The sequence below is a fragment of the Amblyomma mixtum genome, chromosome 7 (genome assembly GCF_055824585.1).
Source record: "Amblyomma mixtum isolate Tamu chromosome 7, ASM5582458v1, whole genome shotgun sequence".
Classification (NCBI taxonomy): domain Eukaryota; kingdom Metazoa; phylum Arthropoda; class Arachnida; order Ixodida; family Ixodidae; genus Amblyomma; species Amblyomma mixtum.
This window is the reverse complement of record NC_143018.1, coordinates 117543035-117570372: the sequence shown is the minus strand read 5'-3', so window position 1 is coordinate 117570372 and position 27338 is coordinate 117543035. Positions and strand designations below refer to the sequence as shown.

Sequence of the window (27338 nt, the reverse complement as noted above, 5' to 3'; positions counted from 1 at the left end):
TACGAAATGCAACGGCTGATTTGGTTACAAGATGCCATAGCTGTATCGTCGCACAAGGTGACCTATTCGAGCACTTTTTATAATTGGTAAGAAACCGAAATGAAATGGAGTCAGGACAACCGCATGCCACGGCTGTCATCGCCGCACAGCCAAGCCATAAACCGCCACTTTTATTTTCTTTGCAACTGGCAAATAAAACTCCTCTCATTTGAAAACTTCGAGCTTGGCAGTCTTTATCGCGACTGCAAAGCGCAGCGCACTCGCTGCAATTTACACCGTCACGCGCGAACTGGCTGACACGGCCGAAGAAACCACCACCAAGATATCGGCCTGCCTCTGAAACGGGGCCGCCGAATGAATACCGGAGCTGATTTCGTTCACTGAAAGCACGGTTGAGAGCAGCACGATCGCGGCGCGCGAATGCGCTCGTCACGTGGTTTTTTTTGTATTTCGCGGGCTTTCTTTCGAGCTCGAAAAAAGACGTACACGTAAGGTTTTCTTTATGGCGAATAATGGAATGGGGGTTTCTGAAAGTGCTCTCCAACTTTGCGAATCACACTTAGTGTCTAAAGTCAATATTAAAAATTTAAAAAAAATTATTTTAATTACTAGTTAAGTAATTGCAATACAAAAAATTTCCTGTGGTGCGCCAAATGCCTGTCACCAATATGCAGGTAGTTTCACTCTCCTGACCCCAATATTTCATTTTTAAACCCTTGGTTCAAGTTAGCTGGGACACCCGGTATATCAGTCTATTTCTCCGACCACAAAGCTTCCTTCATGACTGTCAAGAACTGTTAGTGGAGTCTTTGTTAAAGGAATACGTGTGAAAAATAAAAAAAAAAATTCTGTGATAGCGCAGACATGTGTTGCTCGATTTCTTTGCCTCAATCTATCGAAAAGGTGAAACAGCTTATTTGCTGTGCTCAAATTTTGCATTAGGAAGTAACGTAATCGTCGGTAATTTTTTCACCGCTCAATTCTGTCAATTTTGTTAACAGAAAGAAGAACGCTGCTGCAATACTATACACATGAACTTTTAATACGTGTTGGAGTGGCAGGGCACCTGCAACCGCGATACTCCTTGAACGAGAAGGTGCAGATGGTTGTCGTAGTGTAAAAACGAATGACAACGCTCGCCTCGCCTGAAGACTCTACGCCTCCCAGAATCCTGGCCGCCCGATTCCTTCACTTACAATCTTCGCTAAAAGGCAGAAACTGTTCCGCACCGCAGGAGCTGTGCTTCATTCAAGGAAGGCGAAGAAAGTTATAGTTGAAATTTTGTCATCGTCTACGTCAGTTGAGATCCAGTCTCGACTGGGCCAGTTGTGTTTCCCCTTCAGGTGGTGACGAGAGGAAACACTTGAAGATGATGAATTGATGGTTTGTACTCGCAAACAATCACGTTACTCGACGGCTGGACAAGAAAGTTAACTATTTATTTACACATGAATAAACGAGAAGAAACAAACAAGGAGAAAACTATTTACAGCATGACTGAAACGTTGATGACACGAAATCAGCCCCACTTAACTGGGAGCGTTCCATTTTATGCCCTCTGTCTCCGCCCTTGGCGGGTACAGCAACCAATCAAATATTGGGCAAAGGATGTCAGCCAATCAAATACCTGGGAAAGGAGAGGTTCTGAGCACGCACACAAAAAGCACTGAACTGGCCGCGTTCTGAACCTCCGCCTCCCTCTTCGTTTCCCCTCCTGCACACGTGCATACGAGACACACGTATGCCACGGGAACAATCACCGCCGAAGATTCCTTACTATAAGAAAAAAGGAAAGGCTGTCGCTGAGGGGTCCAGTGTCCAGTGGCAGCAAACAGGAGAACGAGTGTTCTGGCGTCGGCGCCGCCAGCAACAACAGAGCAGCCACCAACGCGCGTCGCGCCGTGCGTCCGCGGTTCCTTGCACTGTGCTGGAGCCTGGATGTCACCGCAGAAAGTTCAGCGAACTTAACAGTTATCTTGAGTGAAGAATTCGAGATAAACGTTCTCGCCTACGTTCGTGCGTACCCCGAAGCCGGCATCCGTCAAATCGTCGAGGGCGTTGGATCCCCCCGCTAATCAGTTTGGAGAGCGCCCAAGAAGCACAGTTTTTATCCTTACCGCATATCGCTGCAATCGGATCTCAGTGAAGACGATTATACTGGGTGTTTTTTTTAGAAGGTCCAAAATTAAAAAAAAGGTAAATTGCTTTAGATTTATTTTATCCCTGGGGCTATACTGGAGGCTACGGCGGGCGCCAGGCGAGAGGAAAACTGCTTTAATTAGTTGGCTGATTAACTAAATATGTTAATAAACTTTTCTAATTTTTATTTTAGGTGTTATGTTGTATTCGCAGAATTGCAGACCGTCCTCCGAACAGTCCAAGCGAGAAAAATTTATAATTAAAAATTTTTCCCGCACGTTACGAGGCGCGAAAAAGTCACCCTGGTAGGCATGTTCACACCGTAACTCAGCGGCAGTGAGCGCCTCTGACGTAGTTCGCGCCGCCCTGCGCTTTGCGTCACACGGCTATCACCTGAAGCCTGGACGGGCGGCCTGCGCTATCGCTGCTTGTTTCGCTTCGCTCCGCGGCCTCACGGAATGCCGCGTTGGAACAAAAACGCATTCACACAAAGCGCAGGGCGGAGCGAACTACGTCACAGGTGCTCACAGACGCTGTGCTGCAGTGTGAAGCTGCCTACAAGGGTGACTTTTCCTCGCTTCGTAACACGCGCAAAAAAGTTTTTCATGCAAATTTTTTTTCTTGGCTGGATTGTTTGGAAGACGATCTCCAAATCTGCTAATACAACATATCCCTTAAAATAAAAATTATAAAAGTTAATTAACGTATTCAGTTAATCAGCGAACTAATTAAAGTAGTTTGCTCCTTACCTGGCGTCCACCGTAGCCCTCAGTATAGCCCCAGGGTTAAAATAAATCGAAAGGAATTTACCTTTCTTTAAAAATTTTGGTCCTTCTAACAAAAACATCCGGTATAGAGTGGTATGAATTCAGGAACTGGGCATTGATCAAATAGGACGAATACTCACTTTTTTAAGAAAGTTCTGTGGACTGACGAGGCCCACTTTTGCAGTAATGGGGAAGTCAATGTTCACAACGCCCACTACGGGTCTGATCAGAACCCGCACTGGCTCCGCGAACATCACCGCAAAGTCCGGTGGTCAGTGAATATGTGGTGTGGAATTTACTCAAATCGAGTTGTGGGGCCATACTGTCTGGAAAAAAATCTGACAGCAAAGTCACACACAGCGAACTTTCTAAGTGGCGCTGTCAGCGATTTCATGCCCGAGATCCAGTTAAGTAAAAGTGAAGAGGAATCTGAACTCGTCGTTTTGCCGCGGGAACTCGATCTACACGTTCCGAGCATTCTTCGAAACTTCGACTTATTGCCCTGTGTGGCCGATTTCCCTAATTAAATCGAATTAACGTCCGGCTCCCGCCTTTAATTTTTGAATTCTCCCCGTACGTTGGCGGAGTCGACCAACGCGTGGAGCGCCTTTCAGACGGCTCCGTGGAGGCTTTGCTTTCGCTTTATTTTGTTTTTTAGGTTTCCCTGAATAAATAGTTTCATTCGCAGATAATATAGGCGCAAAATAATTCAGCAGAAATAAAACTACACATGGGCTATTTTCTTTTACGGATTACTACGTATTACTCCGCCGATGGCAGAGCGGCAAGCCGCCACGGGACTGGGTGAAAGGCACTCCACGCGTTGGTCGACTCCGCCCACCGTACGGGGAGAATAAAAAAAAAAGGCTGGAACCGGACGTTAATTCGACTTAATTAGGGAAATCGCCCAAACAGGACAATAAATCCAAGTTTCTAAGAATGCTCGCAACGTGTAGATTGAGTTCCCGCGGGAAAAAGACGAGTTCAGATTCCTCTTCACTGCCCCTTGAAGTACACGGCTCGTAGTTTCAGCACGACGGGGCGCCTGCGCACTTCTCGTCGCGTGCAAAGATTTGTCTCGACAGCAACTTTCCCAGTCACTGGATAGGGCGTGGTTGAATCATGTTCTAGCCATCTAGGTGACACGAACTAACTCCATTAGACTTCTTTCTTTGGGGTTACGTCAAGAACGAAGTCTACGCAACTGAACCCGAAGACATGGCATACTTCGAACAAAGAATCATCAAGGCATGTGCGAATAGGCCCCCGTAGGTTGTGAAACGAGTGTGAAACGAGTCCATGGAGGAGAGATTGGCTGCATTTGTTTCTCAGTCCTGGACTGTCCGGGACTACTTGCGGACTCGAGTCCGGTATTTGTTTTTCTCGGGCAGCACGAAAGCTCCGCCCACCTGCCTGCGTCGCCATGGCAACGCGTTCGTTTTTGGCCTATTGCTGTTCGCGGGCTACTTGGGGCTGCGGGGAGGCAGCAGACGACAGCTGCACGCCGCGCTGGCAGCCATATTGAGTTAGACTGTGTGTGCATTTTGCGTACTTTTCGTGCTCCTGGAGGACGATATTCTGCGTTAAGTCTTCACATGAGGTCCGTAGCTGCTCTCTGAGCCATCGCACGATTTTGGTCTTGCATCTTCGTTCTATTTTCTTGAAATCCACCGCACACGGACGCGCACTCGGAGCTGCGAGCGCGTATTGTTTGCTCGTGTCGTCAAGCGGTTCTTGTTCGCTTGTTTTGAGACATGCTCTCTGCGCGCTTACCTGAAAGAATCGCAGGTGAACCACTCGTATACTGGAGCAGCTGTAGCGCTTGCTGTCAACATTTTTTGCGAAATCTTTCGTCGATCTGCCTATCCGCAACGAGTTGGGCTACTTTGTGCAAACTTCGGCGCGAGCAGTAGCGGCGATCATACCTCCGAAGCTGAGTTCTGTAATGCACCTACGCTAAGCTGACAGTACGGTCATCAAATCGACTCAGTATCATGATCGAGCTCACGGTGTTGCTTCGGCGTCGTGGTGGCCGTGGCTTGCGTCGTCTGCTAGTAGATGGCAGCTTCCTGGTACGGTTACCGAGGGGGAGCCCGGCTCTGGCGGCGAGTCCGCAAGCAGCCTAAGGCAAGTAGGTCAAGTGGCCATGACGCTGTTTCCTGTCAGAGCGGAAGCCGAGACCTCTCAGCAAGTAGTCCGGGGGCCCGATTCTCGATATTCGCCAATCCGCCGTGAGCGGGGCGTACCCGTGACGTGTGAATCGGGGCGGTGCGAAAATGCGTAACAGCAGAATAGAATGACGACATTGAAGAATAAAGAAAAAAGTATTACAAAAAAATAAAGTGTCGTCTGCTACTTGGCGAAAAGTACAAAAAACACCGCCGAGTTGCGGCGCGAAGGTGAGTTAGCACAGTAGCCAGTAGCGCCGTAGTGATGGACGGTGAAATGCGTTGCGGCGGCGGTCTAGGCGTACTCGGCGCACACATTAGCTGAGTGATGGTGCTGAATACGACGCTAAAGACCCTGTGGCCGGTCGTCACGGAAATAAGAGCGACCGCTTATTGCACGAAGCCATCGCGCAGCGTGTCGCGTCTCCGTACTTGTGAGATGCGATCAGCGTCACGGGGAGAGGAATTGGCGTAGAAACGGCTGGCTCTCGATCGTAACCTCAAAGCGTCAGTGGCGTTGGAAAGCTTTACCTCACCGTGTCACTTCTTCAGGTGCATAGAACTTAACGCTACCCTTGGTTACGTTTGCAAGCGGCCGCGCACGAAACGCGACGGCGAATCGCGTCAAGTGGAACGCTATGAGCGCGTACTTCTTATTATCAAAAGCGTCAAATGCGAAAGCAAAATAAACAGATATTGTTTCCCGCAAGTACTTAAAGAAAAACAGACACAGCTAAAAGTCCACTGTCAACAGAAGCATGTATTTCACAGTGTTGGCGTTTCACCTAATCTGAATAGGACATGGAACTCATCTTTTGCTTTGTGAACATTAACTAAGTCTGCCTGCAAGCAGACTTCACGGACTTTATATAAAAGCACCTCACGAATGCATGGCGTAGAGTGGCAGTTACATTATTTCATTCAAATAAAAAAAGGCTCTCAATAATGCTATTTAATCTCAATGTTTGAAAAGGCCCTCAATCTCTTTAATTCTGTCTAACAATGAGCACACAGCACTTACCAAGGGCATATAGGCAGCTACACCACTCGTGTGATGCAAGTACGCACCAAAATGTGAGAGGTGAAACAAAATTTGTCATGCCCATCCCTACAATTCCTTTGCTGTAGGATAACAGTAATGCATCTACAGCAGCACCAGGCAGCTCCTTTCAATGCAGCAAGATTCCTTGTAAGAGGGCAACGTGTGATGTCAAGAGAGGTGAAGTCGGCTGGAAAAAGATATCTTCACATATGCTACTCAACATTGGGGAGTGGGACGAATATAGAAGAGGATAGTGAAAGTGGAGGGTGATGCCACATTACAAACAGCTAATGCAGTGTGCGAGACACTTGCTTTATTTGCTTCATGCAAGTTATTGGTTTGGTTTATTGGGGTTTAATGTCCCAAAGCAACTCAGGCTATGAGGGACACCGTTGTGAAGGGCTCCGGAAATTTCGGCCACCTGGAGTTCTTCAACGTGAATGCATGTTATTATCATAGGATGCACATACACGCGTATTATCTAGTGCACATGTCATATTAAGCCTAAACATGCCTCGGTGTCGGGTCAAGGAGCTGAAGGAGAATAAAAACAATGATGAGTTAAGAAGGAAGAACAGCAACACAACAAGCACAGCAGCAAGAAATGCAAGGCTAACATGGCCCACAGTATTTGAGCGAGGCAGCATCACAGACAAGCAGTGGTATTCTGGCAGAAGGTCCATTAATGCAGCATGATAACACTGGATGATGTGGATTGGTTTTGGCAAGCCATGTGCACTCCACGAGCAATCTACAAGAGGCCTCAGTCATGTTTCTAGCCTGATGTGCAAGTGCATGACTTTCCCTCTGTGCAAACTCCTGACCACATACATATCAGGGCCATTGTTGGTTCTCTTTGAGCGGTGAATCACAATGCCGTTAGGCAACATTTACACCATACACTGATGCAATAAAGACCCTGTGATGCCACTATTGTGCACTACAGGAGAGTAATGCTCAATGAAATGTGTTCACTCTCAAAGTACTTTCCTTTACTGTGCACTAAAGTAGACAACCCTCTATGTACACTCAAAATATGACATCTACAGTTCAGTGAAGGGCACCATACCAGATGTAGGTGCTGAAATGTCGGCAAATGTCTGAAAGGACACTGAGGACCAATCGAAGTTGCTCTGCAAAAGTAGATTACCACATTCCAATAACAAAGCGCCTACCTGTACTGAGAACAAAGCTTGTGTACAGCTCAGAGATTATTTGTTCAATGAAGCAGTTCAAAATTACTGTGGTGAAGCGCGTTGGCAGGAAGGAGCCCTTGGTTGGTAATAACTTTATTAGTCCCACTTCAGTGGATCAGGTGAGGGTGGCTGAAGGGGTGTTGAACAGGTTGGCGACGGCCCTCAGGCCACTCTAGGTGACCAGGCACTGTTTGGCTGCGGCGACCTTCAAGGCCCAGACCATGATGCAATGCGCAGAGCAGCCTCCCATCGCTCCTGTGATTCCATCCCTTGGAAAGGAGGTTTCGGTTTGTTTGGGCAAGCCTGATATGTGCATTTAAAATGCGCTCTGGTGCTTGAGCATAAGTGACAGGTTGGAGATTTCTCCCTTCTATGTATGTATTACACTCCAGTGCGTGAAAAAAAATAGAACACTTAAAATGCCTAGTGGTGTGTGTGCATGGAGGGTAAATTGTTTTTTTGAGCATGATTAAGGCAGCTTGAAAAATGGTAAGCAAGTTTGACTCAGAGTTTCCACGAGGAGAGTGTTAAATTAATGAACCGGAACTATTCATCACTAGAGGCCGGATTTTTAGGCACTAAAAAGCACGTTTTAGGTGCCTTAAATAGGCGGCTAAAATTGCATTTTAGGCACCCAACGGAGAAAAATAGGCACTATAAACTTCATCAAAAGTGCATGCAGTTCCGAACTTCAGCGCGCAATATCTGCCGTAAAATAAAACAAAAACACAGCAGGAATGATTTGGGACCTTAAGCAAGGTGCGAACATTAGAAGCCGTTTTTTTTAAAGGCTGTCGCGCAACTTATCGAACAATACACATGCTTCAGCAGAGCAAAAGGGATGGTTACCAACCCTTTTAAAACACTTTGGTATACCTCGAAACAAACAATTCGCTTGTCGTGTACAAAAGTAGAAACAATGAACACCTTAACAGGAGGCCATGTATTTAGAAATTGATAGAAACATCGTCAGTTCAAAGCATCTGACAAATGAGTTCAGTATTCGCTCACACAGGACTTGAACTTATTTATTACAGGCATACACGATGCTTCAACATTAATAAATATGTTGTCATTTGTGTAAACAGTGTTTTATAGTTTGTGGCTTCACGTGTCTGGAGCCACGCGACTATCAAATGGTGCTTGCAATTAGAAGGGTCTGGAAGCCATAAATACGAGATGCTAGAAAATGTTACACACAGTGCTGCTTGATGCGTAATATATGCCGAAAATAATCACAGTTCTGCACGAGTGGATGTACAGTTCTGTACATCCACGAGGATCCATGGTAAAATAAACATAGTCCATCTAGAAATCACTGTTGAAGCTATGGAAGCAGTAGCAGACATGCACCATCTCCAGGTTGGTGGACTCAAGTTTATGCCTCTTATCGGTAAGAACCAGCTTGTATGCTGAAAAGGAACGCTCAACATCAACGGATGTTACAGGAGCGTGCTTGTACTTAGGAACATTTGATGGCTTTACACTGTTCGGTATCATAGAATGTTCACTGGTAAATACTCCTGAAATTTGCTTGAGGACTGAGAACCCCTCGTTTTTGTCCAAGATGGGCTGCAACTTTGCGCGGATTTTCTCGGCAACTTCTCCGTGAGGAAGAGCAGCGATTCGTTGCTGCACATTCTCAATATGTTGATAGTGAGCATTACACCCCCACATTGCATTTTTTATGCGAAGCATATTGCTAGAGCTACCACTCACGCCGTCGCCGTGGGACCCCCACGTGACACCGTGCCGTCACACCACGTGACATCGGATGAGAGAGCCGGCCTCCACCTCGCGCCGTCGCCGTGGGACCCCTAGCCGTCACGCCACGTGACACCGTGACGTCACACCACGTGACATCGGATGAGAGAGCCGGCCTCCACCTCGCGCCGTCGCCGTGGGACCCTTAGCCGTCACACCCGCGCATTCCCGCGCATTTCGAACGCGCGTTCACACTCGGTGTAGGTGAAACGCTCGCTCCACCGGGCAGGCAGACGCGGCTTCCGTGGCAATCCAGGCGCTCACCCAACGCGCGTCTCGGGGTTAGTCGGCGTTCCGCTGTAGCCATGCCGTTGTCTTCCCCCCCGACGAAGGCTTCTAGTGGTTGTATTAAAATGACCAAGTATTCAACCAAGGAAAGCCATGTATTACCAAGCCTAGCCACTAATATGCTTCGCATTCCCCAGGCTTAGCCAAGCAATTTTTTATAGTGCTCGCAAGAAAAGTGAAGCTAGCGCACAAGTACGAGAGGTCTCCTTGGAGGTTGTCTTGAATAGTTGCCGGAAGTGTGGCCTTCATGCAAGCATTAAATAAACATTGTTTGAGTCATTTACCCTATGGTTTGAGTGCACGAATGCGTTTCGCATGCACGCACGACTGCCAGCTGTCTAGTGTGGTCTGCTCCAACAAGATTACCGCCAAATGCCATTTTATTAAGATGGCATGGCTGGAGCACAAGGAACGAAAATAAGGCAGGTTACCCAGGTGGAAATTTTAATCAGCTAAACTGTTTCCAGCAAGTTTATGGAACATTTTACAGTTGGTTTCAATTGGAACCAACTGGGAATTATTTGGACGAACCTATAACTTACTCCTTATACTTTCCGAAATGTGGTGCCATCTGGTCAACAACTCCTTTAACAGCCAAAATCATCAACAAGCTGCCACGATAAAATGGCAGCAAATAGGAAAAAGGTTGCTTCGATATTTTCGGCTGACGTGGTTGGTATTGTGTACACAGCCGGCGTAGGTGAAGTGTTCACCACAGCAACTAACGTGGTCATCCAATGTTGCCACGTGTGTGTTCTACTCAAAACCGAAATGGATTCGAAAGCAGACAGAATCTGAAAGCAAAACCACAGCGTATTTCAGGCCCCTTTTCTGTAAAATAGGGCACTTTTAGGCACCGACGTCGGAAATAGGCATTTATAGGCACTGACACCCAAAATAGGCATTTATAGGCACTATAAAAACAATATTAAACACATTGTCAACACCTAATTCATGCTCATATGTAAAAATGGTGCGCCTACGAAGCGTTGAAAAAAAAAGGCATTTGCCTGAAATCCGGTCTCTATTCATCACCAATATAATTGTATAACAGGTTGCAAAATGTTGATGAAATTGGAGTCATTGCAAGTGCCTGTGCATAAAATTTAAGCCCCCTGAAAAATTACTGTCTTGTACAGCTTTGCTGGCTAATTTCTCTTTAAGTTCTAGCAGAAGTATGAAACCAAACCAAGTTAGGTGGAAACAGGCTGCTATTCTTTTTTCACACTATAAGAATAATTTTTTTTTCTGACTACCACCAAGTAATATTATTAGTGCTGTATGGCGTGTGATGGCATCGAAATTAGTGCTAAGAAGTTATTGGGTGCCATGTGCAACCAGAAAAGAAAGGTACGGAAAGCTTGCACACACCACTGTCAAGGAGAGAGGCTGCGATTCTGCAGAAGACCCAGTGTTATCCAGCCGGCATTGTGTCAAAAAACAAGCTTCACGCGTGGATGTCCGCAGTGAAAGTCACTGAAAAGAGGATTTGTAATCTGAATCAAACGTCAGCACATGTCTTCTGAAACTATTTCACTTTATAAAATAATAGATTTTACGTACAGAAAATTAATAAATTTCTGTTTGCCTTGAAACCCATGACCCCTGGATCGCCAGCCAGGCACGCTACCAACTAGGCCGTGCAGGCACATTGACTTTACTGAGGTACAAAGTGGGAGGGAGTGATGCGCGGGTGCTGTTGGCTTAATTTGAAGCCTGGCATTGTAATTACTGCAGTGAACTAGAGATGTGCCAATTAGTGAGAAACTAATTACAATAACATTACGTAGGTGAACTGCAGTGTGGAAGAGTTCAAAGACAAGAATTGGGAACCTGTGTTGAGGCAACTGTGATAAATGTGTGAACACGAATGAAGAACAGTGACTGTGTGTGTGAAGAGAAACCGCTGCAGGGAGCCATAAACACTGTTGTGTGATACCCATGAATGCTGAGCTTAAGTGTGCCCCTACATTTTTGGGGAGCGAGACAAGTTGTATTGCCTCTTAGGTGTAGCAATTTGCTCAAAAAAAGTGAGGTGTCTTTTACATGCAGAGTGAAAAGTTTGTGGAAGCCATTATTGGCAAAATAATTTATTTCCATCACTGAACTTCATGCATTCAAGAATTCATTATGCAGCCTAACTGCGAATCATTACCTAGTGCAACAATACACATTGACGAATGTGTCTCGTCTACACAGATAAGAATTTTTTTGGGACAGGCCCGTCTTTCATAACCGTTTGACAGTGGTATACATGCACATTAGTGTTGCCTAGTTTGCAGACTTAAGTAGCTAGCAGTCGCCTTTGCTAAACATAAAAATGGCAGCACGTACCCTGATATGGTCCAGTCACACTAAGGGTTCAGGCGGTGAGCAGGTTGTCTCAGATTTTTCATAAAATGACCAAACAGCATCCCCAATTTGCATGAAGCAAAACGCAAGGGAACATGTCAATGAAAATGGGATCTAACAGAGTTTCACTGGGAGGAAAGGAGGGCAGTGATCTTCCAATGCATTCATTCAAGGTTGATGGCCCAGCACAGAAAAAGAACACAGACCGCAAATACTGGAAAGAGAAAAAGATCCCAAACCTGGGAAGACCGCCTGAGTAACCCAGAAAGATCAACAAAGTTTACTACTACTACTACGACTATTATGATCCATTTCCAGTAGAATTATTGAACCGGATCATGCCCTTCCAGCTACAAAATGCCATTTGGAGCTTCATTATTGAAAAACAAATTACGTCCAGCTGCATAATTTATACCTCCATTTACCTTCAACTGAATTAATACACAATTTCTAGGTTTTCGTCACAGGTACAAATTTGAGCTAGAAGATGGGAATGGGTAGACGTGTGAAGACGCTGGCCAGGCCTTGCATTTTCATCTGGGAAAATGACCATGAAACAATTACGTGACTTCTCCTTCAGGAAAACTAGTCCACTGCTGTATAACTACAAGCAGCATGTGAAAGAGGCAGTCGAAAGCAAGCACACAGAGGCAACCAGATGCCATCAGACAAAGCACGTTGCGATCTTATCACACAAACAGTGCCACACAAGGCATGTTGCGCCCTGAAGAACAGATGTTGTAAATGACTAGAGACACAGCGACCATGGTGTATGTTGAGGATGTTGTGGACTGCTGGCTCTCAACAAACACCAAAGCAAACAGAAAAGCACTGGTGAACGCATGTGCAGTGAACACCTTGGTGCTAGAAGGAAAACATTTTGGTGGCTTCCTGTCTTTCACTGAACTTAAGCACCAAATAAAATGTGCGTTGTGTACAAGCAGAACACATAGGGAGGCACCACACGAAGGAAAGCACTTCTTCACAATCACCAAAGCATGTGTTGAAGCACGCACTCAGTAAGTTGGCAGACGGTAGGTTGAAAACACTTGGGACACTTCCTGACTCACAAAAAACTGCAGCACCAGACTAAACTGATTTCTACTGTCATGGATACCACCAATATGGTCCAGTTTAATGAAGAACACCAAGATGATGAAGACTTCACCGGCTTCCTAGCGGTATGCCATCAAACTTGAAGCAAAGCAAATGTACACTGATTACTTGTGGCATAGCTACACGTGAAAACCGTGACAGTGAGTGCAATTCCTGCACGCAGCTGCTGATCATGCACTTCCGGTCTGTCAGGCAGAATCCAAATGGTGCTGTGTCTTCCTCCTTGTTGTAGATGTTGGTGCTCCTGCTATTATCACCACTTGCCAGTGGTGTCATGGTCCTGCAGCTGAGTGTGGATGAATATGTTGGGTTGCACAATGCAAGCTGTGGTGACCTTCGCAGAGAACTCTTGATCATGCTATACCATGGCCTTTGCAGACACCTCAGGAGCCCGGTATGGCCACTCAGCTGGTAACCAGACCAGCTGGGAAGTGACCAAACATGAATCTGGTATCCTGGCTCCAGAGCACATGAGACCCCATGGTGAGGGTGGTCTGCCACATCTGCATAAGATGCACACCATCACCTGCACACTAATCAATGCTGTGCACTGAAATCTCCCAACGAGCTAGGCATTGTGTTCAAAAATAGTCTAGTTTTACGTACAAATGTGAAATACGCTCACTGCCAAACCAATCATTAGTATCAAAACAAATTGTTTCTATATAGCTAGAGGTACTTGATGGCAGATTTCCCAAACTGATGCTCAGAAATAATTACTAGAGTCTTTTTATACCCAAGAAAACCGCTACAGAATGCGCTGCAAGGAAGGGCACATGTTTAACTGTTTATGACTACCTTGAGTTTTTTAGTATATGCATGCTTTCGCATTTTGCACCAATCGAAATGGGACTACCTTGACATTGCGGTCACTGAGAGAAATTCAAAACCACAGAACAACACTGCGTGTCATGCACACCTATCTCCCCTGTCACCTGAAAAGCAGAGACATGATTAATTTACGTTATTTTCATATGTGGTTCTATTTACACTGTTCTCGCTTGCTGAATAAACTATATATAAATGCAATCAGATATCATTAGCCGTACGCAATCTTACTAAAGGCAAACATGTTATCCCGTAATGCTTGCCCCAACACACTAAGCGCGTGCTCACCAGTTTGACGATTTCCATGCGGGCAGCACATGAAGAGAGATTGCACACAAACGGGTCATGGATGGATCCTGCACAGACTTCGAGTGAGCTGGAACCTTCACCGGCAGGAACAACACACCTGTAAATAAAATGTACAAGAGTCATACATGTTTGTTTTTCGTGCGCCCTAAGAGAGATGATTTTTTTCACCCTCCTACGGTCACTTTCACGTGACTGCTGTGTAACTGATGATGTAACACTGTTATGAAAATGTTACCTTGAATAGCAAAATCACTTTCGTGTGCTTCACTAATAATGCTTAAGCCAGGGTATAGTATTCTTTCAGAGTTTCACGCAATTTTTTTTCCACACTTAAGGAAACGACGCCTTCCACCTGATTTCACCTATGCTGCCTATCACATTCATCAACACCAAAAACAAAGGAATCGACCAACGTACTAGCATGCTAGACTTTGTTTTCTCAACTTGAGCCGTACGCGTGTGCAAAAACTGAAAACAGTATGATGAAAAAAGCAACGCGAAATGCCGAATAAAAATTTCGGATTCGCAGCATGCATGCAAAAGGAATGAGAATGACGCTACACACACACGGATGTCTCGTCGAGAAGCCCGACACATTCCTGGAGTTTGTTGGTCGGCCGCGCGAACACCTGTCGTGTCATCCGCTCATCACGCGCGCAAAGCCCATCCGTTCTGCCACGTTTCACAGCTGGCGATCGCCCCTCAGAGCTCGACAGTTCGGCACTGCTTCTCGCCGCAATGCATCCTTGCATAGCCACCACACCATATGCCTCGTCAGGTGATTGCACAGACGAGCTGTCTAGTCAGAGACAACTTGAAAGCATCGCGGTGACCTCGAAAGTCGCTCACCTTTCCCACTTCTAGGGTTTAACAAACGACGAATGAATGCAAGGAGCAGCAAATCGCAGCGCCGGCACCGCCATTCGAGCAATTTTCGCGCTTCACTAACCGCACGGACGGATGATTTCTCACTGATTTCTCACTGCTCTCCCGTTTACAACGGGAGAGCAGTTAGCGCCCCTATGCGGCTGTACGCTTAAGCCTTCACTATTAACGCTCCCAAGGGTTGCTTATTTCAGATGTGCTCTTATAACGCCATACCATTACATTGTGCAATCAAAACAAGACTTTTGTAAGCTTAGTTTTGTCTTGAAATAAACATCCGTTTAAGTGCTGGTACCTAACGCCGTATAAATCAGCATTTCACTAACTCATTTGCATGATTCGGGTACCTTTCGCCGAGCGAAATGATGGCGGCGAATTTCAGCCATTTTTTGCAATGGCGGCACAACGTAAACGTGATGAAACGTCATTCTGACATCACTCCAACATGTGTGCCTATCACGTGATTTACGTGATATTGTTCCAACCAATCAGATTTTAGGAAGTTGCCATTTCCGGTGTGCAGCTATTTTCTAAAAAAATTGGCAAGTCGAGCGAAAGTGCTCTCGCGCGGACCGCTTGTAGCTTCTCTTCCCTTCACAATCACATATATGTACCAGCCGGGCACCAAGAATAGCGCTACGAAAATACATTTTCAATGCCACGTCAAATCGACGTCGCCGCGAAAAGTGCACGTGTAACCGACCCTGATTGACACGCCCATTGACGGCGATTGACACTTCTGACAGCCAATCAGAGAAGCAATGTGGCGCCGACAGGCGAATGTGAATATCGAGAATCGGGCCCCGGGACTGGAAAAACAAATGCGGCCATTCATGGCATACGTGGCGGTTGAAGGCAGGCACTTTGAGCATTACTGGTGCATAAAACCTAGCCACCGAGATACGACGGGACAATAGTCATCAGTTCACGTCTTTTGAAATTATTTTAAAAAATAATAAAGCACAAGCAAACAACTTGCACACCGTTCCTTTCTTTGCCGAGCCAGAGCTTAAAAGGAAATTTTGCGCTTTATCACCGTGCTACTTTTTCGAAGCCGCTGATACCACAAAACGTGCCTCCAAGCTCAACGCCAATGACGACAGAAGAGCGCGTGCTGCTCACGGAAGCAGTGACTATGCGCTTTTCTCGAGCGTCTGCCTGCCGCAGTCGCAGCTCTAGCCTTGATGCCGTCGCTTGTCGTCACAATTTCTCCAATGTCTTACGTATAGCATGGGTGGAATTTCCGGCGCACTCTGAGCGTTTATTTCCTTAATCGGATCCGGAAAGGCTAAAAGTCCCATCGCGAATATCTCAATATCTGTTGAACTTTGGGACATGCTGCAAATTGTATTAGCTTTGAATCTTGACAGTCTCCAATATTTTTATTGCGCAAATGCAGCGGAAAATGAAGGGTTAGAAAGATAATTAATTAAATTTCGCTAAATATTATAAAAATTCCCCTGCTATGTCCTCATCTTGTTCCCGCCGAGCCAAATATACATTTCGTGAAGGCGGCATTCGCGATACTATCAGCTCTATTTTTCAAAAATCTGTAAACGGTTAAAAACAAACTCCCTGCATATGAAGGGCATAAAAAGCACGGCCTTGTTCAAATTCTTTCAAGTCACATGAGTTGCTTTTCAGCGGTATACTGGGGCACTTATGGCTCCCCTCAAACTCTATATCGCTGTGCGATGCGCAAAGGCTCAGCCATCACGTTTTAAAAATTTTTCTTCGTCCCCGTTCCCTTTCAATCCGCTAAAATAAAACGATATGCCCTTCAAAATTTCAACCACGACTGTAATTCTTAGAATCATAGAAGTATCTGTCGGGCTGGCATGTGCGAGCGATCAATGTGCTTTGAAGCAGTAGTCAGATGAAGAAATGATTTATATCAGCTTGGTAGCAAGGTCATTTCCATATTTAGCTGAGGTGCACTGAATGAATGGAGATTAGACATTTCTTATTGCTGGTTCTATGGAAGCCTACATATCGACATTGCATAGCTGAGGCGAAATTTTGAAGTCTCGTCTGGGAAAAGAAATCCAGCGAGCATTTAGTGAACGCAGAGGCGAGATGTATTTTTAGTCCAGGTCATGATGATGGGGAAATTTTCAACAAAAGGGCCGGCACCGCAGAAAAATGGTGTTCGCATGTGGCATCCTTACTAACTCACGCAAAGATGCACTCGGATCATCACTGGCGAAAAAAAAAAGGTCCATCATTCAGTCCTAACTTCGATTTCAAATATAGTCAGAAAAGAGCCACGGAGCCAATTTCCGATTTTTGTCGCCCCAAAAACGGCCACTTTAGCGCAAAGTCGACAAAACCTGGCAACCCTGTCGGAAAATATATGTGGGAATCGAAGTATTCAATAATTATGCGTATGTGTTGCTCTGTCCCCGCCCACAATGTCCCTTAGCGTTACTGCAAAAAAATTCATGTGATGCTTCAGCTATACCACATGTGCTGCCACCTGTTCCCTACGGGGGAAGACACAAGAGCAGGCAGCTTGCGCTGAGACCGGAGAGTGGCGTTGTTTGTCAGCTCTCGATAGAGTTATTTTATAAGTACCTACAGTTGCGTGTTTCTCTCCTTTTTCTATTCATCTTTTACCTCTATTAGCTAAACGCGATCAATGGTTGCTAAGCCTCCATATATTACGAAAAAGCCAACTCATTTGCGCCGTTTAGCACCAGACCCTTGCTGACAGTTCATTCGTGCACCTACAGTTCTTGTGCTTTGCGGCATTTTATTTTGTCGCAGTGCATACGTTGACTAAAACGATTGTTTCGTGCCAATAACACGTATTTTTTTTATCGCAAGTATTCGTATATTATTAAAAAGAACGCGTTTCTGATTTCTGCTGTTTCCAACGGATGGCGGCACCCATCCGCCACGCGGCGAGTATTCTGTTCGTAACTAATCAAGGTAGGTGTTGGTGCAGCCCACGCACACAGCAAGTTGTTTCATTCAATACAACAGTAGTCTGCCTAGATTAAACTAAGTTTGGCAGCCAGAATCAAGCGGATTGAGCATGCACTCGCTCTAACAACAGCACCAAGTCGGCCTCCTGCATGCAAGAGTTGCGGCTTTCCCTCGTAATTTGGATGCCTGAGGAAGCAATATGGCGGACGTACGCGCAACTGGAGGCACATAAAGAGTAACTCTCGCTACGACTACTTATACTACTTATACTAGAATATAGAGAATATGAGAGTATATTTTTATTGGTGTTCTCGTTTCACCGAGAAACGAAAACGCCTCGAAGGAGCGTGCGCTGATTGATAAAGGGGACTGGTGGTGCAGGGGCGAAGAGAAGAAGGAATCTCCGCAGCACTATGCTTTCATATCTTGATACACTCGCCTTCTGCAGTAGATCGGCCGTGTTTTGGTATACACTGGTATCACTGAGGCAGTAGCAGTTATCGCGTTTGGCAGTCCACATCATCGACGCCCAGACGCATGCTGCTGTTTGCCTGTTTGCCTGGTATCTCCGACGCCTATCCAAAGCAACATTAGCTCTCGGGCTTGTCGTGCCGCCTCGAGAGGTCTTCTCCACGAACAACAAGCGTCAATTCAAAGGGTTTCCTAGGGTGGTCTGCTCAAACACATTGACATTGCTGCGGCTGTTTTGGTTCACCTTGCAACTGATTTGGTTTTGGGACTTCTAACCTAGTCTCAGGCACCACTGCTGAACAAGTTTTGAAATGATCCAGGCCCCCCTAGATTTATGGCTAATCAAGCGAATTGTTCGCCGGAAGTTGTGCCCATTAGGTACCTGTGATAAGCTGGCCATTAAAACGTGCCTCTCGTAGAGCGTAGACCTTATTAGCAAGGTATTGTACAGCAACTACATGATAGTTTGGGTCATTGTCCCGGACAATAGTGGACCTATGATTTGTTAGACTGGCATATGTACTGAAAAGAGAGCAGTGTGCGGAACTACACCTCGTAGCTGAGCTTTGGTCAGCGCCTGAATGTCTGTTTATTCACTCCATCGACGTGCGACAGGTGGTTCTGGGGCCTTTTGGGATGTTTTCAGGGGGGGGGGGGGGGGGGGGGGGGGGGTTGGACGCGGGTTGCGTGGAATCGCTCTTGGCGTCCAGGGGTAGCGGTAGGGGACGTAGGAAGAGATGTGGGAATGAGGAAGGTCGTTGTCCACGACGTAGCTGGTGCCAAACTGCACACGCGACACATGGGTACGTAGAACTGGCTTTAGTCAAGGGTTCATGGAGGGTAGCGGCTTAAGTTCCAGGAAAGGCAGGCAGTTGGTTCACCCCAGCAGCGACTCCAGGAGGAGGGCTTGAGCTGCGGCGCGCTCGGAGTGGGGCGCGCGCGGCCGGGTGCTTGCGGGAGAGAAGCTGGCTGGCCACCATCCAGATGTGAAGCCAGGCAGGGGCGCAGCGATGACTGCAGGCACGGTGTAAGAAATGTTTCTTACACCGTGACTGCAGGCAGCGGTTGCTGTCTGCAGAAAGCCGCCGCGTGAGAGATTGCGTGGCATCTACAGGAGACTCGAGCTCCTGTGTATGCTACCAAAGGTAGCAGAGTTGCGCATAGGTCCACCATCTTACCTTTTAAGCAACCGTAGTTATGCGGGGAAGCCGCAGTCTGCTTCTGCAGGCGGCATGCCTAGCGCATCACGGATTGACCGAGGGCGCTTTTCCAAGGTGGTGCTCTTTCTAGCGCGTGGCGTAAGCTACAGCAGCAGATTCAGACAGTCGCCTTCACCGAAATTTTACCTGATAACGTAAGACAGACGTAGTATTCCAGATACGCCGTACAAAAGCTGCATTCATTCATCTTTGCGGCAACATTTAACACGTTCACTGCGTCGTGGCCCACCGGTGGGTCACGCACCTCAGTCCAGCCGTGCTGGCGCAAACAACGAGGCGTTTCTTGCAGTGCGGCGACGATATGCTTGCACAAATGCATGAAAATGCGTTTCCACTATCATATCACAGATGGCGGTAGAGATATAAAGCGCGCCTGTAATTCTTGACATTGGCTCTTGCAATTCGTCTGATGATAAAGCTGACGGCTATCAGGAAACGGCGCAGAAAATGTTCCAGCTACCCGCTCCAGCCTTTTGTTCGGGCGCTTTCCACATGCGCGACGTAGTTTTGAAGAGCGCTCACAATGTGTGCAAGAGCTCAGCTGAAGAATTAGTCTGTCCTATTCGCAATAACGTGGCTCACTCTCAGTGCTAAGCCTCGTTGTCCTCATCCTTGTGCTTGCCATTTTTTAAGAGCATTCAAAAATCGTTATGGACTGTCAAAAATTCGACGGAGGTACAGAAAACCAGAAAAGACCCTGCGTTGGAAGCGGGTCCGCCGGGACACACGGCAGCCCAAATACGAGTAGAACTCCTGAACATAGACTACGCTTTAGACACCGTGAGCTGGTGGCACGTAAGACGTTTAGTTGCAAACGCTGTGATTTGAACTGTTCTTTTTTTCGGAAAATTATTCTGGAAGTACTTCAATAAAATTTCGAGTTTGAGGTCTTGTTCTTGAGTATTGGTGCTTAGTGAACGCTGAAACGCAGGGTTACGTGGCGTTGCCCCACAAAGGGGAGCTGGTCGGTGGGTACTAAATGTAGCAGGCAACGGCTTCAAAACGCAAACTCTTTACTCTGGAAACTTGTGCATGCCTAGGAAAAGAAAGAAGAATCGAAGGCGCGAGAGCAACAAGTGCCTCTAGCACTTGTTCGGACCAGAACGACCGAACCTCTTGGCCGCACTCTAGTTACATAAAGCAGAAATTTTGTAGATCGAAATAGCACCATTTTTCAAGGACCTCCTTGAGAACGTGCTGCAGTCGCGTTCACTGGGGAGGAAGCGAGCAGAGCCGCGGTAACAAATGAGTTGATAAATTCTCCAGATGCCGTGTGCTACAAAGATCCATTATCTATTTTGTTTGATCCATTTGGTCCTCTACGTCAGGTCATTATTGTACGATGACGTAGCCGTGCCGTTCAAACGTCCGTGGAAAGCGACCTGACTATTGGCTAATTAGCGACAGGGCCTCACTATTGGATGGGCCTTGCAGCCAATATTGAACCAGAGCACGCAACGAATGGCGAAGGCTATCGTGAACGCGAGTATCCGCTGCCTTTCATTTCTCTGATTGGTCGACTGCTGCTTTCTTCTGATGATTCTATCATGCTTACGTCACGCGAAGCGGAGCAGAAAATGTACAACGGATTCTTATAAAATACGGCCTCAGGTAATGCACGGGGACAAGTGAACCACGCGATGAATTTCTGCGCTGGCTTACATGTTTCAAGTAGCCCGCACATGCTATAGACCACCGAAAATACCAGTACAGCCATCTCTCAGCAGGTGGAAAAAACAGTTTCAGAAGTGTGCCCCACCGGTGTGTCACGCCACACCCGAGGGAAGCATCAGGTGACCCACCGGTGGGCCACGACGCACAGAGATCAACACTGTGATAAGGGGCTACGCAGCGAACGTCTTAATCTCCGGGCTTGCGTTAAAAAACCTCTTTATAGTCCCCTTAATTAAAAGGACAGCGTTAAGGGCCCCGTACCGCAGAAGAGCCGGTGTCATCATCGGCGGCGTTGGCCGTGAGAGAAAAATCCCAGAGGCATTAATAAACAAAACCGAGTAGGAAATTCGTCGAGTTGGGGAATCGAACCAGGGCCTACGGTGTGCTAGACGAGTACGCTAACCACTCCGCCACGCCCGCTCAACGGTTTGGAATGAACAAATGCGCGTCTCGTGTGTACTTAGTTGCCTGATTAGGGTTCTTTAGATACATGTGCTGTGGTGTACATTAGTCATTGTCAGCATGGAAATTACAGAAGTCGCAGTTAAGCGAGTAGCAAAGTACGTTTCCGCTACTTTTTCTCTTCGCTTGGCGCGCACGTAGCGCCACCTGACGCCACCCACTAAAACCTCCTCCTCCTCGCAATGTGCGCCACTGCCCCAACAGATAGCGCGTGACGGCAGCGCCTCCTTTTGCTTGGCTGCTGACCCTGGCCTCGGCAGGCTGTTTACTGCCCGAGGTCAGTGCACAGTAAAAAATGTCGAAATTATCTTGAGCCTTTCAATACGGCGCCCCTCAGAGCCAGAGTTGCTTTGGGACATTAAAACCCTATAAACAAAACCTAGCGATCCACGCACTTACGGTCTGCTGCCGGAGAAGAGAGTAGTACTTTCTACATAAAGACAACTCTGCCCGCCGAATTAGGCCTTGGCCAAAGCCAGACACTGCTAATGCAGCAGTATGTTTAGAAATTCATTACCTTTTCTGCGTGTTCCACAGAAAGAAGACAGATGGCAGGATTCTTTATCATAGTCTGTCTGTGTCAAGAAAGCCAATGTTAAAATTCTGAGCTCAGTAGTAATCGAGTCGGTGGGGCTTGCACATAAACCTTGTCATTAGCTTTTATGGCTTATTTTACTTTTGTTTTTTTTAAATAAGTCTACTATGACTAGTGGTGATGTTGGCATACTGGGCATTAGTGCAGCTATTGTTGCTAGCTGCTACCACTTTAAGTAGATGAAGTGTTTCTCACTACTAGCCAACAGATATTGAGTGCCAGAACCATGCACGCAACCACTAGCATCCATCAAAGCACAACAAAGTCAGAAGTTCACAGATGAATGCGTTCAACATCCGTTACAGTAGCTAGAGCAGCAGAGACCTCTTTATGAATATAATTGGAGGCTCATATAGAAAAATGTGACAGATGCATCTTACACAAGTACTAAATATGACAGCTCTAAATGCCTGAAGGAATAAAAAAGTCAAAGGCGATTCTTTATACTACAGCAGTCACTAAGTTTACCACGAGTTTCCATGATGTTGCATCTAAAAAGAATGAAAAATTTGCACTTCAGCTGGACAAGGAACTAGTGTGAGTACGGCCTGAAAGGGCAAAGGAAAGCTGCAAGATGTCTACTTTTTCATACTTTAAACAATCAGAGTTACTTCTAAGAGTATTCTGGCAAGCAGCAGCTACCCCACGTTCCTGCTTGCCGTCAGTCAAATGCATGTCATAAAGTACACCACTACCTTTTAATAATGAAAATTGCGAATGTTGTATTGCTTTGCCGACAAAGTTCCTCTGGAAGGCAAGCAAGGGCTTGACTATATCTTGCCGACTGTAATGAGCGATGAGGTTTATCATGACTCTCAATAAAAAAGCACCCCCCCCCCCCCCATCGCTCTGCTTTCCTTAGGCTCCAACATCAGCAACAACAAACCTGTAGTTGCTGTCGACTACGGCAAGCAGAACGATTGAGAAGGTGCCCTGAAATAAAGAAATGTGCAATGTTTACTTTAATGAAACTCGCACAGCGCCCCACAGCATTCAAAGTGTGACTCCCGGGATCTCTTAACAACACATGAAATCAACCTCTGAGGGCATAAGCATTGCGAACTCTCAGTAGATTAAATTGTGTAAAAGTTTTGCACAGCACAATCACCATGTGCTTTAGCACGTACAGTGCGAAAAGAGGTTTAAATGCTTAAAAAAGTAGAGCAACTTTCTAGCTGTGACTTGCACGTTTCTGACGTATTAATAATAAGCATGTTCATTTTCGTCACTTGGTGCACACGAGTGAAAAGAGACGGCTGATAGAAAAGCTGTTCTTTTTGCAGGTTTGCAGAGACTAGCATGATTGGATTTACAGTATAAACACAATTCTATAATGCATTTGCTACATGACCTGAATTCCTAAAATACCAATATAAATTTTGCATGCAAACTTGCCTTGTAGTTAAAGTGCATGCTGCCGGACTTGGCAGGGGCCCGAATCTGCACATGCTTCCTGTCGACAGCTCCGATGCTATTTGGGAACTGCCAATTTCTTTTATATCCCTCAGCGACAGGCAACAACGTCATAAGATCAGGATCCTGAAAAGTATGCATAAAAAGTAAGGGAAGAATGTGCATTAGGCAAACGGCAATATTGATGTATGAGGTTTGCAGCGATGGCGTAGAGGTAGAGCATCCGCCTCGCGTGCAAGAGGACCGAGGTTCGAATCCCGGTGCCGCACAATTCTCCACCGGATTAAAAAAAAACCGCGAGTCGATGGAATTGCATAACCAGGCTTGGAGTGCGGCCTGATTTCGGTGACCAGAACCGAAAACGCACTTCCTCACCAGAACAGGATTTGGCCACCATGGTGTAGTACTTGGCCACAACTTCTATGAACAAACCAATTAACCCTCGGCCCAGTTTGCGGGGATACTGTGGCGGCTACTGACAAAGGACAGGGTTAATTGGAGAGACATGGGAGAGGCCTTTGCCCTGCAGTGGGTGTAGTCAGGCTGATGATGATGTTTGAGCGGCCTAACATAGCATTACTAACCTAACAAAGACAGAAAAAGCTAACAGCAAGGAACTGCCTTGCAGTTCCTAAGCAATGGATGAAAGCAGCCTTGATTCATGTTTCTTTGAACCAGATGTGCTTATCTGTGTCCGTGTGAGAACGTGCATGCTCCCATGGGGTAATGGAGCTCTAGTTCAAAGTACTTTAACTCTGCCCAGGACAAAGTGGTATTACAAATTACTACAAAGAAAAGGCATGCATCAAAAAGACTGGTGCTTATTCTTTTTTACGACCAAATGAGTGCCTGTGGAATGCATGAATCTCGAACCAAAAGTGTTTTAACTGCAGGATGTAGAATCGCAACACAGTTAAAACAAAATAATAATATTCTTGGAAACATTGCCTGCTCTATGTTCATTCTCAAAAAAATCATGCCACTGTGTGTGCTCTGTGAAAGGATATGCATCAGGTAAACAATGTTGATTATATAGTTCTTATGCTTATCATCCAGAGATTGGCACAGACTGTCCAATTGAAATCAAGCGGCCCAGCAGGTATTCGCAGCTTTCAGTGCATCGGACAGCTGCTATCAATATAACTAATACAGCAAACAATCGTCTTTTGACTGCTGCAGTTCTTGGCTTAATTTTCTCTAAATGAGTGTTTTGCTATCACTGTATCCTTTCCTTTGGCCTCAGATGCAATACAAATAGCGTACCGCTTTTTAAATAATCACTACATATCTATATCCCATATCGGCCACCATATAAATAGCACTTACCGGCCTGTACAGGGGCTCCAGTCTAGCCCACAGGGCCCGGCAGGTGGTACGCACAGCAGCCCGTGCAGTGGAGATCCCAACCCGAAAGGATAATGCCACATTCCGAATGAGGTCTCCGGATGACAAGTACCTGTCAAATGATTGTGCAGGGGAGAAATGCATGTGGAATAAATTCTTGCTACAAGCTGCAACCAGTCACAGCTTTTCTAGAATGCATTGCAATGTCCTGCCACAGAATTGCAAGAGTGACAAGCAATTCAGGAAAAAGGCTTGTCCTAGGTTTGGCTCAAGTAGCACATTTATGTGCTAATGCATACGAGCAAAAAATTTTCGGCCTTCCTTCAACTGATTTAGCGTCAGAAAAATCCTTACTGCCCGTTCTGCATTTGTACACTGTGGCAAGCAATTTACATAAATACTTCATGCAAACTGCAGGCATAACAACACCTCGAAGCTTCCACTGCTTAGCCTGGCATTTGACGTACCTCAGTGTTATTGCCAACCTTTCAGCTGGGCATATTGGTTTTCTGATGGCATGGATCCTCTGTATGTCATCTCTCATAATCCCCGGGACAAAGTAGAACTGCTGAGGGGTGATACGGTAGTATTTATGGAAATACTCTACGTCCCCTACCCTCACTTTTTTCGTCTGAAAAAAGAAAAGGCGATTATAGCTACCGAAACTTCTGCCTTCAGGAGGAACAAATAGAATGAGCAGAAATGCGCAGACAACGCTGCATGGAAGTCTCTCCGGCCTGCTTTGATGCTCACGACATAGACAACATTACAGTGTCGAATATAAAGTACGCTCGTCAATACAGGCACTTAGGTTATAATGTGGTAAGACACATGTGATTACAGCCGTACATCTTGGGGTGACTGATCCCGCTCGCACGGCTGTTCGCAGTCTACAAAATTAATTTCGCCAGCCGGCCGTGAGTAGCCAGTTCCTGAAACTAAAACGTCCTCAGGTGAGACTCACTGCTCGCGCCGGTGCAGTTACGCAACAGACTAGTGCGTGTCTATGTGCACGAAGACGGCAGAAAGGGGGGGGGGGTTCTTACCGATGGTCGTATAGATGAAATTCTCAGTACATGCTTCCAAACTCTCCTTGTTTTGCTCCGACGAGTATTGCTCCAGCGCTCTGAACATGTGCTAACCACTCCACGACGTCGCACTAAGGTCGCCAGACACAGCGTTCTGGGCACGCGCAGTACAACTGCAGCAAACTGCTGAGCTGCGGTAGCGCGTCGCTCAGTGGATCAACGTCACCGATTCTTCGATGATCGACTGCACACCAAACAACATGAATGGAAAGCACAGTTCTTACCGTAGTTAAGAATTCGCTCTCCGTGTGGCGAGCTCTCCATGCTGGGCGCACCCACCATCTCCGCTTCGTTTTTGCATGTTTGGCTTTCAGGAGAAGCAGCTTCTTTTTAAGCAGCAGCAGCTTTCGTCGGAGCGAAAGGTGTACAGACATAGCCGCGAATTTTAAGGACAGCAGGATCAAAGAAACGCTGCAAGAAGACCGAAAAGCTACGTCTCAGCTCGCCCACTCACCTGCAGACAGATGATTTTGCCAGTGGGTAATCGCGTACTTGATACAATTTAGTTTAAGCATTTTTAGCACTACAAAATTAAAAAATAAGTATACTTAGAACAAAATACAATAGAACCAAATGTTTTAACTACATATAACTGCTCTTTTTAGTTTAATAACTCTTTGCTCATAGAAATACCTCAGGACCAGTCTGGCAACTTGGAGTATAGGCGGAGCTTGAACGCACCGACCCGTCGTCGCCGGCGGCGCTCCCGTGTGTCCCCGATTCTGGTGCTGCCAACGTTCGTCAGCGACGCGTTACGCGACGCGTCGCGCCACAGTTCGCACATGGTGGGACGCGCGCGTCATGCTGCCGCATTGTAGCGCTGCCAAGTGTGTCGTGAGTGAACGGAGCATGCGCGCTCACCGTCGCGAAGTGAGTGGCCGACGCCGCCCTCAGCACAGTCCTGAAAGTGTGTCAGCACACTCATCCTGAACATGGAAAGCGCGCGCCGTGATCAGCGATAAGCCGGTCATTGACGGCAAAATTGAGACGGAGCTTCTGTTGTGTCATCGCAGAGGCAAAACAAAAAAGGAAGGGAAACAGCCCGTCGAATTGCGCGGCGTCCGCTCACTTGGGCACCGTCAGCGCGCACACGGTTGCTCTGGAATACGTATCGCATGCGTGCAGTCACGTTTTTTTTTTCATATTTCGTAGGGGGGCTTTCTTTAAATGCCGAAAAAAACGACCACGTAGGAGGTACGTTGCCGCAAAAGCTGCATTGGCTCTCTTTCGCACATTCTACCACTTAGGAGAACCAACACGACCATACAGTGATTTAGAAGAATTGCATA

General features: G+C 46.5%; 1 pseudogene; it reads right to left on the bottom strand.

Moving 5' to 3' along the window:
* Window positions 1–19130: 19130 nt before the first annotated feature.
* LOC149337301 (uncharacterized) lies at window positions 19131–26833 on the bottom strand (annotated as a pseudogene).
* Between the last annotated feature and the right edge of the window lie 505 nt (window positions 26834–27338).